This window comes from Oncorhynchus tshawytscha, linkage group LG03, assembly GCF_018296145.1.
Source record: "Oncorhynchus tshawytscha isolate Ot180627B linkage group LG03, Otsh_v2.0, whole genome shotgun sequence".
NCBI lineage: Eukaryota > Metazoa > Chordata > Actinopteri > Salmoniformes > Salmonidae > Oncorhynchus > Oncorhynchus tshawytscha.
Window position 1 is genome coordinate 15,338,295 of NC_056431.1, and position 14,131 is coordinate 15,352,425.

Below are 14,131 nucleotides of genomic sequence, written 5' to 3' on the forward strand. Positions count from 1 at the left end.
ATTAGGTGCCTTTTGAGTAGTGTAACTTGGCAAAAACATGTATATATTTTTTTGACAACATTTATTTTCTGTCGTGAAGAGCACGTGTTTTTTTTAATAAAGTTGAACGTTTTCCCAACTTAGGGATAGGCGTCGCGTCAACGGGATAGTTGTAAATCATGCAGTGCCGTGTGTCACGAGCGCAGATTTTATAGAAAAAACAAATGTCGGTACATATGTCTTATATCAGCTGAAAGCTGAAATTATTGTTAATATAACTACGCTGTCCAATTTACAGTAGCTATTACTGCGAAAAAAAATGCCATGCTATTGTTTGAGGAGAGCTCCTAACAACAAAACACTTTTTTCACCGCGATGGGTTTGATAAATTCACCTCCTGAAGGTGAAATGTGTACTTACATTCTGAAATCTTGCTCTGATTTATCATCCAAAGGGTCCCAGAGATAACATGAAGTGTTGTTTTGTTAGATAAAATCCTTTTTCATATCCTAAAAAGGTCCATATAGCATGCACAATCGATTTTGTGTTTCCACTTATTCAATTTGCAAAGAAAGGAATCTGTGAAAATCTAACCGTAAATGTTGTTTCAACCTGTCAAATCACATTCGTATTTATTCCTCAGAGATCCTAGTACGTAACCAGACTTCACTATATCATTAGGGGTGTAGTATATCCTATAGGACACTAAATTTGGTCAGAGAGCGGCACCTTCATAGCACCCAATGACATCGGCGGTCTTCACTTGATTGGTGCTTATTTGACAAAGTTACAGTCAATCGGGGTCAAACGAAGCTAGCTAGATGGCCAATGAGCAGGGAAACCCTGTATCTGTCGCAAAATGTAGCCGCTAACCTTGTGCGACAGCAAGCCTTTTCCTTTTGGACAAAAAGTTATAAGAATATGGAGAGTTGTGAAAACTGGGTGTTTTGCAAATGTTGAACTTATAATATGGCTACTAATACTGGAAAAGCTAATTCAAAGTCCAAGTATACAGATTTGACGATATTCTTCCAGAAGAATGTAAATGTCTCCTTCACGATTTGCCCGAATGTACCTATGTGACTGCACACTAAATGTCAAGTAGTTTGCTCATACTTCAAGTTATCCGTCTGAAACTTTGCACATACACTGCTGCTGTCTTGTGGACACCATCGGAATTACAAGCAGAGTGATGGCTAGAACTGTTGCATTTCAAGGATGCTGGTAGGAAAAAAACGGTTGTATTTTTTTCTACCAGATCTATTGTGTTATATTCTCCTACATTCAATTCACATTTCCACAAACTTCAGTGTTTCCTTTCAAATCATACCCAGAATATGCATATCCTTGCTTCAGGGCCTGAGCTACAGGCAGTTAGATTTGGGTATATCATTTTAGGTGAAAATTGAAAAAAAGGGGGCTATCCCTAAGAAGTTTAAAATAAAGAAATTACTATCACTGATGCTCCCACATGACATTTTTGGCTGATACCGATATCTAATATTTTCCTTGCCAAAAAACCCGAAACCTTCCGGTTACTAGTCCAACACTCTAACCACTAGGCTACCCTGCCGCCCTGATTTAATATAACAGGTTTTTCAAGTTCAATATTTGTGCACAATTACTTATTTTGCGTCCCTTTCATATTTAAATAAAATATGAAAGGGACACAAAAGGCACTCATTTTGGGGAACGACTCACTTATTGGATTGATAATAATTTTTTCCCAATGGAACATGTCAAAGGTAGCACCTTTAGCTGTTGGTAAAATGGTTCTCTTTAGATTTACTATGACAACTGCCATTTGTTAGGGTGTTCTACTTTTGTCAGCTAATGTCATCACAGAGGCATTAACAGCTTTATTTTACATGGCAAGAACAAGAAGGAAGGTTTAAAGGGAAACGCAGCCCGTAAAACACTCACAGGGATGGAAGAATGTACCAAATGGCACCCTATTCCCTATAGAGTATAGTGCACTACTTATGGCTGGGCGATATGGCAAATAAATTATCACGATATCTATATATTTTTTCATTCGATAACGATAATTAACACGATATTAATCAAATAATGTTTAAAAGGTGCATATCTGCTTCAAACTCAAGAATGTCTGAACAAACCGTGGTTAGAGCATTGGGCCAGTAACCGAAAGGTTTCTAGATCGAATCCCTGAGCTGACAAGGTTGTTGTTGTTCTACCCCTGAACAAGGCAGTTAACCCACTGTTCCCCGATAGGCCGTCATTGTAAGTAAGAAGCTGTTATTAACTGACTTGCCTAGTTAAATAAAGATAATTTAAAAAAGTTATGTGAGCTACACATACAATTATACTTGAAAGAAAATTGTTCCATGTTTGCGGCCAGGGAGCAGGTACAGTTGAAGTTGGAAGTTTACATACACCTGAGCCAAATACATTTAAACTCAGTTTTTCACAATTCCTGACATTCAATCCTAGTAAAAATTCCCTGTTTTAGGTCAGTTAGGATCACCACCTTATTTTAAGAATGTGAAATGTCAGAATAATAGTAGAGAGAATGATTTATTTAAGCTTTTATTTCTTTCATCACATTCCCAGTGGGTCAGAAGTTTACATACACTCAATTAGTATTTGGTAGCATTGCCTTTAAATTGGGTCAAACGTTTTGGGTAGCCTTCCACAAGCTTCCCACAATACGTTGGGTGAATTTTGGACCATTCCTCCTGACAGAGTCAGGTTTGTAAGTCTCCTTGCTCGCACACACTTTTTCAGTTCTGCTCACAAATGTTCTATAGGTTTGAGGTCAGGGCTTTGTGATGGCCAATCCAGTACCTTGACTTTGTTGTCCTTAAACCATTTTGCCAGAACTTTGGAAGTATGCTTGGGGTTATTGTCCATTTGGAAGACCCATTTGCGACCAAGCTTTAACTTCCTGACTGATGTCTTGAGATGTTGCTTCAATATATCCACATCATATTCTTGCCTCATGATGCCATCTATTTTGTGAAGTGCAGCAAAGCACCCCCACAACATGATGCTGCCTTTCCCCGTGCTTCCCCGTGTTCTTTGGCTTGGAAGCTTCCCCCTTTTTCCTCCAAACATAACAATGGTCTTTATGGTCATTTTAGTTTCATCAGACCAGAGGATATTTCTCCAAAAAGTACGATCTTTGTCTGGCTTTTTTTATGGCGGTTTTGGAGCAGTGGCTTCTTCCTTGCTGAGCGGCCATTCAGGTTATGTCAATATAGGACTCGTTTTACTGTGGATATAGATACATTTGTACCTGTTTCCTCCAGCATCTTCACAAGGTCCTTTGCTGCTGTTCTGGGAATGATTTGAAATTTTCGCACCAAAGTATGTTCATCTCTAGGAGACAGAACGCATCTCCTTCCTGAGCGGTATGACGGCTGCGTGGTCCCATGGTGTTTATACTTGCGTACTATTGTTTGTACAGATGAACGTGGTACCTTCAGGCGTTTGTAAATTGCTCCCAAGGATGAACCAGACATGTGGAGGTCTACAATTCTTTTTCTGAGGTCTTGGCTGATTTCTTTTGATTTTCCCATGATGTCAAGCAAAGAGGCACTGAATTTGAAGGTAGGCCTTGAAATACATCCACAGGTACACCTCCAATTGACTCAAATGATGTCAATTAACCTATCAGAAGCTTCTAAAGCCATGACATCATTTTCTGGAATTTTGCAAGATGTTTAAAGGCACAGTCAACTTAGTGTATGTGAACTTCTGACCCACTTGAATTATGATTCCGTGAAATAATCTGTAAACAATTGTTGGAAAAATTACTTGTGTCATGCATAAAGTAGATGTCTTAACTTGCAAAAACTACAGTTTGTTAACAAGAAATGTAAAAGTGTATGTAAACTTCTGACTTCAACTCTACCTGGGGTCAATTAAATTGATAAGCCTCTTGAAACCTTCTTTTTCGACTGTGCAAATTGGTAGCATGTCCTTAGCAATGCAATGCATAATAGCATTTGTGATGTCTTTGTCTTTTCGATGTTTGATTGTAGGGCATAAACACTGTGTTGACTGCTTCGGGCAAACATCCCTAGATTGGCTGGTGCTTGAGGGGAGTTTATCAATACCGTTGCGCAAACTCAAACTTCCTGCATGTTCCAAAGAGTGACTTTGCTTCAGATGTTGAAAAAGGTTTGTCGTATTACCGGACTTCGTAGCCACCTGTCTACGGCACAATTTACACCGAACATTGTTCTGCTCTTCTGTCGGACTTCAAAATGCCAAACCACTTCCAAATTACTGAAACAGTTTAACCCTTTTTATCAATAGTTTCTTCGTTGTAAGCTGCTCCTTCTCTATGGCATCACGGACACTGTTTTCACCTACATCACTAATTTTTCGTGGTTAATTGTGGCTACTCCCTCACTCGAGATGCTATGTGTTTTTTTGTGGGCATATACCTCTCCATGTGCATATTGTCACTTCTCTGCACATTCCTGCTGCGTCACAGAGGTGAAATGGACTGCTGTACCTAATTATTCTATATCGACATTATCGAAAATGAATCTAAATGTTTTATATCGTTATTGCGGGAAGTAATTACCTCCAATAATTATTGCTATTGATTTATCGCCCAGCCCTATTTTGACCTATGGTCCCTGTCAAGGGACTAGGGTGCCATTTGGGACACAGTCCACTTCTGAGGAGATGAAATGCTCATTTTTGATACCTGGGTGACTAGATTTTGAAATCTGAGCAGGCAATTTTAGTGGAGGCTACTAAAGCACGATGTGGTTTCAAAGTGATGAAGGACTTTACCAAATGAAGCCCTGTAAAGGCCAGACAGGCAGATAACTGGCAGTCTGTAATTCATGTCTGAAGCTGTGTATGGACCCTGGTCAAAAGTAGTACACTACATAGGGATTAGAGTGCCACTTGGGACAACTTTCAGACACCCTGAGACGCCAGCCTTTTTAGCTTAGCTAGCCCAGAGAGCCTTGCTCTTCCTAGCCCTGCTCTGCTTTACTGTGCTATAGGACGTTATCGGGAGTTCAACCCTGATCACAACAGTATGTGTTTAATTTTATGTATATTTATTTTGCATATTATCATGTTGAAGATGACACAATTGCAAAATAGTCCCACTTACTATTTCGGTGAGTTTCAACCATGTGGATACTCCCTGTATATTGTGGCATACAGTTACAGTATAACTGCTCTGGAGTTGGCTTAAGTTTATTTGTTTCTCTGTTGTGTGAATTGGAGTATTGTGTGTGTTTTAGGGGCTATGAGCAGTTCCAGTCCCAGGTCTAAAAGGCTAAAGTGTACAGACCTAGGCCAACAGTCTTAATTAGCAGTGTGTGTGTGTGTGTGTTTACTACTGTAAATGCCTGGGCCTGGTGTTGTTGTCTGAGCTAAGGGACCATCTATAAGCATGTAGTAATGGGTCTCAGCCCAAATTGTCTCCAGATTGACGTGGGGTTTAGTTTAGGGCTCCCAGTTTCATTTGCCTGCCTCACAAAAGAGTTTGGTGCAATATAGCCTGGAAAATGCAGAATTCCTCAGTTGCATGCAGCTGTAATACCCAATGAACTATCTATTATTGCTTGTAAACATTTGAAATTTGAAATAGATGTTCATATTTTTTACCGTATGAAGTATATTACAGTCTGTATTTTAACATGTCCTTTTGCTCAAATGCTTTAGTGGCTTTTTGTTGTGGCAGAGTGACTACTCGCAGTGCCTGTTTTGAGTTTACAGTCGATTATATGGACCAAAGATCATCTAAAATAATAAGCCACTGTGCATCTTCACTTTGATTTCACCCTTTGACTGTCAACCATTTATTGTCTTATCACTATGTTGTCCATGCTTCTCTGTCTGTTCCCTGGTAATGTTACCTAAAATACACTCCCCATTAGCAGTAGAGAGTGTTGTCCTTAAGCACCAGCTACACTCCTGCTTGTCTCCCCAGACCAGACGGGCCTCAGACCAGCTTCAGAGACACACCCAGTGCAGTGGGTTGTATTTTTGGTCAGGTTCAAGTCTTAAAGCTTGTGGTCCATTAACATTTTGCTCACTAAGCAGTCCCCTGGCCCACCCTCATTTCCCTTACTTACATTTGTGTGTACAGATGTAGGATCTTAATTTGATCACCCTGTTGCAGGGGGACATTTAAAACATTTTTGTTTCCTTGAAGTTTTAAAAGTCTTCTCAAGTTTGTAATTTCCTCTTTGAAATGTCAGACTTGATTTTCCCTTACGAAATGTGTGTCAACTCCTACAAAAATGTTAATTCATTATAATCCACATAATAATTCACATTTCCTGTTGCTGCGGGATTATTTTCCTGCTGTAGCATACTGGCTCATTTATACTTTAGGTGTATCCCTGAAACTATAACCTGGACGTTTATATTGAGATGGTTTGAGGACAGGCATTTCTATTTGTTTTTCAAGAGAAGATCATTTTAAGCTTTTTGCAAGATGACAGAGAAGTGATGTATTGTTGGCGGTGGTATATGGCTGGAAATAACTATTCCTGTTTTACTGGCAATCGGGTTTTAAATGACCTGACTGCCTGGCACTAGTCTTTATAAATAGTTCTGACTGCCACCACACGCAGCAGATGAATTACTTCCATGGACTCTTCAGTGCACATGCTGTGTTGGGACCTGACCGATCTAGTTTTACTATTGTTTACGCAGTTACGACTTGTTTACGCAGTTTTGAAGAGAATATGTTTCAACTTATTGGTAGGTAACATTATAATCATGTACACACACACGCATACCAATTTAGGGAATTGATTGCTTTTAAATGTTATGTAGGTTATTGTAGTCAAGAGGGCAACATTTTTTAAGTGAGTCATTACTCTACAGCAGTCTGCTGACTAGTTGCAGTGTGCTCTAGTGAATGGTGGACATGAGGGGCTGTTTCAACACAAGTTGAGCACTAAGCTACAAGACCTATTTTAGGCCACTGTCAGACTGTGTAGTCTGAGGATTGTGTGGTAGGTGGGTTTGTGGTGAAGACTGATCTGTGTCGTGGTCAAAAGTTTTGAGAATGACGCATTCATTTCCACAAAGTTTGCTGCTTCAGTGTCTTTAGATATTTTTGTCAGATGTTACTATGGAATCGTGAAGTATAATTACAAGCATTTCATATGTGTCAAAGGCTTTTATTGACAATTACATGAAGTTGATGCATAGAGTCAATATTTGCAGTGTTGACCCTTCTTTTTCAAGACCTCTGCAATCCGCCCTGGCATGCTGTCAATTAACTTCTGGGCCACATCCTGACTGATGGGAGCCCATTCTTGCATAATCAATGCTTTGAGTTTGTGGGTTTTTGTTTGTTCACCCGCCTCTTGAGGATTGACCACAAGTTCTCATTGAGATTAAGGTCTGGGGAGTTTCCTGGCCATGGGCCTAAAATATCAATGTTTTGTTCCCTGAGCCACTTAGTTATCACTTTTGCCTTATGGCAACGTGCTCCATCATGCTGGAAAAGGCATTGTTCATCACCAAACTGTTCCTGGATGGTTGGGAGAAGTTGCACTCGTTCTTTATTCATGGCTGTGTTCTTAGGCAAAATTGTGAGTGAACCCACTTCCTTGGCTGAGAAGCAACCCCACACATGAATGGTCTCCGGATGCTTTACTGTTGGCATGACACAGGACTGATGGTAGCGCTCAACTTGTCTTCTCCGGACAGGCTTTTTTCCGGATGCCCCAAACAATCGGAAAGGGGATTCATCAGAGAAAATGACTTTACCCCAGTATTCAGCAGTCCAATCCCTGTACTTTTTGCAGAATATGGTGTTTTTCCTGGAGAGAAGTGGCTTCTTTGCTGCCCTTCTTGACACCAGGCCATCCTCAAAGTCTTCGCCTCACTGTGTGTGCAGATGCACTTACACCTGCCTGCTGCCATTCCTGAGCAAGGTCTGTACTGGTGGTGCCCCGATCCCGCAGCTGAATCAACTTTAGGAGATGGTCCTGGCACTTGCTGGACATTCTTGGCCTCCCTGAAGCCTTCTTCACAACAATTGAACCGCTCTCCTTGAAGTTCTTGATGATCCGATAAATGGTTGATTTAGGTGCAATCTTACTGGCAGCAATATCCTTGCCTGTGAAGCCCTTTTTGTGCATAGCAATGATGACGGCACGTGTTTACTTGCAGGTAACCATGGTTGACAGAGGACGAACAATGATTCCAAGCACCACCCTCCTTTTGAAGCTTCCAGTCTGTTATTCGAACTCAATCAGCATGACCGAGTGATCTCCAGCCTTGTCCTCTTCAATACTCAATACCTGTGTTAATGAGAGAATCACTGACATGATGTCAGCTGGTCCTTTTGTGGCAGGGCTGAAATGCAGTGGAAATGGTGTTGGGGGATTCAGTTCATTTGCATGGCAAAGAGGGACTTTGCAATTCATCTGATCATTCTTCATTACATTCTGGAGTATATGCAATTTGCCATCATACAAACTGAGGCAGCAGACTTTGTGAAAATTAATATTTGTGTCATTCTCAACTTTTGGCCACGACTCTACAGTACAGTTGAGACAAGCCCCCAAATATTAGGTTAGGTGTGGTAGTAATCTTGAGTTCATTAATGGCCATGTTCTTATATTGGCTGGTTTTGATGGTTGTGATTGTTATTTCACCTGCACAGTCACACTGTGGATGGCTGAGTCTGAGTAAGAGGAAGAGCAGCTGTTGGTTCTAGTGATGCTTTAGGTTATCATACGGTGATGCTAGTACGGACACTAGTTTTCCACTGTTTGCTATTTCCCCTTTCACACCTTTACTGCAGTAGCCTCTCCTTATTTAACAAATACCATAATCATATGTTAGTCTCATTCTGTTACTGGAAGTGTCTATGGCTAAAAGAGGAGTGGTATAATATTGTTTCTCTGAGTCCTTCCCTGCAGCAGAGCTTTGTTAATTGAGGGAGCTGCTTAGGGAGTATGGAACAAACTAATTGTTATTTCCTGCTGTTCTGTTCCCTCCCTCCCCAGTCCCCGGTGCTCAGTGCTCTACTCACCGTCTTGTGGGATAATACCCTCCACCAGGGATGGTTTCACACACACAGCAGCTGGTCTAGAGGGCCAGGTTATACAGCATAATCCTGGTCTGCATCTCAAATGGCACACTATTCCCTATATAGTGCTCTACTTTTGACCATGGCCCATAGGGCTCTGGTCAAAAGTAGTGCACTATATACTGTAGGGATGCAGATCTGGTGTATAGGGTAGGCTATACAGTATAGGCTTCTCTTGTTTGCACTGGCATGTGCAATCCTCGTAGATTAGGTTCTGTCTGGGATTGAGAGGGACTGAATCCTGTCCAGATACACGTGGAACACGGTCTCTATTAAAGGGGACAGGTCTTCTCATGACATGGGTCATGGCTAAGTGAGAGTTGTTAGTCTAAGACCATGGTCTGAAGCGGTCAGTGGATTAGAGCAGAGACTTAGTCTGCTTCCCAAATGGCAACCTATTCTCTACATAGTGCCCTACTTTTGATCAAAGCCCTATGGATCCTGGTCAAAAGTTGTGCACTATATAGAAATAGGGGCCCTTTGGGACACAGATGTATCTGCAGTAATATGGGATGCTAAAGAAATTACCCTATTAACTCAGCACTGCACCATCTGGCTTCAGAGGCTTTGTTTGGTCCACTCAGCCATGTGTCTTATCAGTAAACTAGTTTACTATAGTTGTATGTATTTGTTGTGTCAATAGCCTACTTCTGAAATGACTTCAGAACACTGCTGGTGCTCTGGTGTTTGCTCTATTTAATAGTTGCATTAAGACATTCCTGAGTTACTTTGAAGTGAGGATGCTTTGTCATTATTTGTTCGCTAGGTAGGCGGCATGCATACACACAAACAGTGTTATATAGCACCTAAAAGGGCTCTTCGGGGTGTCCCCATAGGAGAACCCTTTGAAGAACCCTTTTTGGTTCCGGGTTTGAACCCTTTTGGGTTCCATGTAAAACCCTACCCACAGAGGTTTTTACATGGAACCCAAAGGATCCTACCTGGAACCAAAAAAACAGCCAATGAACCCTGTTTTCTAAGAGTGTTTAGTTGAAGTGAATATGTTGGCTGTTTTTTCCTGTGGCTGTAATTACTTATGCGATGTCTCACCACTAGTCATACATAGACCAGGCAGCCCTAATCACCAACCAGTCAGGAGCAGATGACCAGGCCTAGGCACCTAGCTTACATGTCTCTGACTGCTGTGAAGGGAAGAGGGGTGGTGTCTGATTTTGTTACAGTGCGACAAGTGGTGCCTCTGCCTCTCCCTTAGGTGGATGTCAGAGAGAACGGCAGCCCAGAGATGCTCTTTTCTTATTCATGTATCTCTCTCTTACTGCCAATGAGTAATTGATCCCAGAAGGTACCTGTGTTAGAGCAAGAGGAGCTGAGTTCACTTGTTCCCCCAGAGATGTGGTTACAGTCAGTATAGTCCTGTCCCTCCCAGAACCAGCAGCTTTGGAACAGTCCAAGGCTAGCAGAGCCGGAGTATTCTGAGCATGGTGTGTGGGTGTGTAATGATAGAGCATGGCATTTGGGAAGAGGCTGTGGGGGGGCGGGGCGGGGCAAGAAGTGTCTGATGTTGGAGTACTCTGGACTGCAACGGAATATACCCTGTTACACCCTCTACATATTCTACAACCAAAACACCCACATTACCCTCCATAGTGACTCACCAGCTATCATTGTCCTAAAGGGTTCATGTTTTAAATCTATACGCAACAAAAATAATACACCCCAAAAAACTTGAGACACCACGAACCATGACCTAAACATAATGAAAACCGCAAGGCAAATAAACTCAGCAAAAAAAAGAAATGTCCCTATTTCAGGACCCTGTCTTTCAAAGATAATTTGTAAAAATCCAAATAACTTAATAATTAATGAACATGCACCTGTGGAACGGTTGTTAAGACACTAACAGCTTATAGATGGTAGGCAATTAAGGTCACAGTTATGAAAACTTAGGACACTAAAGAGGCCTTTTTACTGGCTCTGAAAAACACCAAAAGAATGATGCCCATGGTCCCTGCTCATCTGTGTGAACATGCCTTAGGCATGCTGCAAGGAGGCATGAGGACTGCAGATGTGGCCAGTAAATTGCAATGTCCGTACTGTGAGACGCCTAAGACGGCGCTACAACTGCCCGAGTTAGACCAGGAACGCACATCCCTCCATCAGTGCTCAGACTGTCCGCAATAGGCTGAGAGAGGCTGGACTGAGGGCTTTTAGGCCTGTTGTAAGACATCACCGGCAGCAACGTCGCCTATGGGCACAGACCCACCGTCGCTGGACCAGACACTGACGAGTCACGGTTTTGTCTCACCGGGGGTGATTGTCGGATTCACTTTTATCGTCGATGGAATGAGCGTTATACCGAGGCCTGTACTCTGGAGCGGGATCGATTTGGAGGTGGCGGGTCCATCATGGTCTTGGGCGGTGTATCACAGCATCATCGGACTGAGCTTGTTGTCATTGCAGGCAATCTCCATGCTGTGCGTTACAGGGAAGGCATCCTCCTCCCTCATGTGGTACCCTTCCTGCAGGCTCATCCTGACATGACCCTCCAGCATGACAATGCCACTAGCCATACTGCTCATTCTGTGCGTGATTTCCTGCAAGACAGGAATATCAGTGTTCTGCCATGGCCAGCGAAGAGCCCCGATCTCAATCCCATTGAGCACGTCTGGGACCTGTTGGATCAAAGGGTGAGGGCTAGGGCCTTTCCCCCCAGAAATGTCCAGGAACTTGCAGGTGCCTTGGTGGGAGAGTGGGGATACATCTCACAGCAAGAACTGGCAAATCTGGTGCAGTCCATGAGGAGGAGATGCACTGCAGTACTTAATGCAGCTGGTGGCCACACCAGATACTGACTGTTCCTTTTTGATTTTGACCCCCCTTTTGTTCAGGGACACATTATTACATTTCTGTTGGTCACATGTCTGTGGAACTTGTTCAGTTTATGTCTCATTTGTTGAACCTTATGTTCATACAAATATTTACACATGTTAAGTTTGCTGAAAATAAACGCAGTTGACAGTGAAAGTTTAGATGAAAATATTAATTGGCTTATGTTTTCATTTTAAAACCAATACAACCATCATCTACTTCTTGGTACATTATTATACAGATTTGACTTTAGGCTACCTGTTGGTGTTTTCCGTGTTACTGTTCTCAGAGAACTGTGTTTTGTATTGTAGTAGAGCCAAATAGAGTTTTAAATGGACACTTCAGAGAATTCACTGGCCAGGTTGTTATCCTCAGAAAGCCAATGAAGTCCTTGCCATCTCAGCAATAAAATAGGGTGGGCTTTAGTCTACCCTTCGAAGTTTGTAATTTGAGAGTGGGGGCATATGCTGAATTAGGAAGCTGCATGCTCTTAGTAACTGCAAACAAATGCCTTTGTGGAGCTCAAATGTCCCCTAGATGCATGTGGGTCATTCACTTTTTGCAGCATATGTCATAAATACCCAGCTGCCACCAAATAGAGAGCAAGTCTCTCTCTCCTAGTGGTGTAAATATAGGTTGCTATGAGAACACCATGGCTCCCAGAGAGCATGCTGCCATTGTTGCTCTGAGGAGTGGCTGAGGGTATTCACTGGCTGTCCTCTGCTCAATAAGGGGGAAACTCAAGTGACAACCGACAAGAATAGCATTGGTTCTAACGTGTGGAAGGGTTAAAGAGCTTCTTAAGGTAGTGTTTTCCCTATATTATTTTAGCAGAGGTAAAAATTTTCTCAATTGTTGCAACCGCTGCAAAAAATATGATGTAATTTAATATACAGTACCAGTCAAAAGTTTGGACACACCTACTCATTCCAGGGTTTTCTTTATCTCTACTATTTTCTACATTGTAGAATTACAGTGAAGACATCAAGACTATGAATAACACATATGGAATGATGTAGTAACCAAAAAAGTGTTAAACAAATTAAAATATATTTGAGATTCTTCAAAGTAGCCACCCTTTGCCTTGATGGAAGCTTTGCACACTCTTGGCATTATCTCAACCAGCTTCACTTGGTTTTGATGGCTTCACTATTATTCTACAATGTTGAAAATAGTACAAATAAACAAAGACCCTTTAAGTAGGTGTGTCCAAACTTTTGACGTGTGTGTGTGTGTGTGTGTGCGCGTGTGTGTGTGTGTGTGTGTGTATTAGTTAAAACATGTTTTGTACTTTTTACCCCTTTTTCGTGGTATCCAATTGGTAGTTAGTCTTGTCCCATTAATTTCCATATAGACTCGGTAGAGGCGAAGGTCGAGAGCCATGCGTCCTCCGAAACACGACCCTGCCTAGCTGCACTGCATCTTGACACACTGCTCGCTTAACCCAGAAGCTAGCCACACCAATGTGCCTCCACAGGAGTCGCTAGAGCACGGTGGGACAAGGACATCCCGGCAGGCCAAACCCTCCTCTAACCCGGACGATGCTGGGCCAGTTGTGCCCCGCCTCATCGGTCTCCCGGTCGCAGCCAGCTGCGACACAGCCTGGGATCGAACCCAGGTCTGTAGTGACTCCTCAAGCACTGTGATGCAGTGCCTTAGACCGCTGTGCCACTCAGGAGACTTTATATATATTTCTGCCGCGATTCTGCCGAGTTTTTAAATACATGTAGATCGTCGTCTCAATTACTGGAAGTCTATGGGAACGCTAGTAGCAATCCAGTCTATCATTGATGTGTGCTGACAGTCTCTCTTTCTCTCAGCACTTGGACACCTTCCAAATGAAGGCAGTTTTTTTCCCTCAGTCCTTAATCAATAGCTAGTCTGTTGTGGAATTAAAAGATCCCAAATGAGATGGCCAAAGATTTCTAAAACCAGATCAAGCTGCTTTAGCAGACAATAGGCACAATGGGGTGGACTACATAATTACCCAAAGAAGTAATTTATTTCCTGATATTTACTTGTTTATTCTCCTCTGTCCCTTCATATTATTATTAATACATTTTTAAATCAAATGTTCAATGTATATATTTTGATCAGAACTTTCATATTATTGTATGCTAAGAAAGCACTAATGTCAGGAAATAGATTATTAAGATTTTCCTTTATCTTACACACAGTACACAAATAGCAGTATGTTCCAATAGGATCCTAGTTCATATGTAGTATAGTATGTAGTTACTAATAATATGCAGGTATTTCATATGC

General features: G+C 41.9%; 1 protein-coding gene across 8 annotated transcripts in view; it reads left to right on the top strand.

Annotated features, from left to right (window-relative positions):
• LOC112228312 (protein cordon-bleu) overlaps window positions 1-14,131 on the top strand; it is a 62,532-nt gene that overhangs the window by 4,304 nt on the left and 44,097 nt on the right. Inside the window, exon 1 of one of the 8 annotated variants that reach the window (XM_024393555.2) lies at window positions 4,009-4,125. The exons of 6 other annotated variants lie outside the window; for them this stretch is intronic. The gene's annotated coding sequence lies outside the window, so the exon portion shown is untranslated. Of the gene's footprint in view, window positions 1-4,008; window positions 4,126-6,559; window positions 6,688-14,131 lie in introns of those variants that run through there. One more of the 8 variants, XM_024393528.2, reaches the window with a different exon arrangement.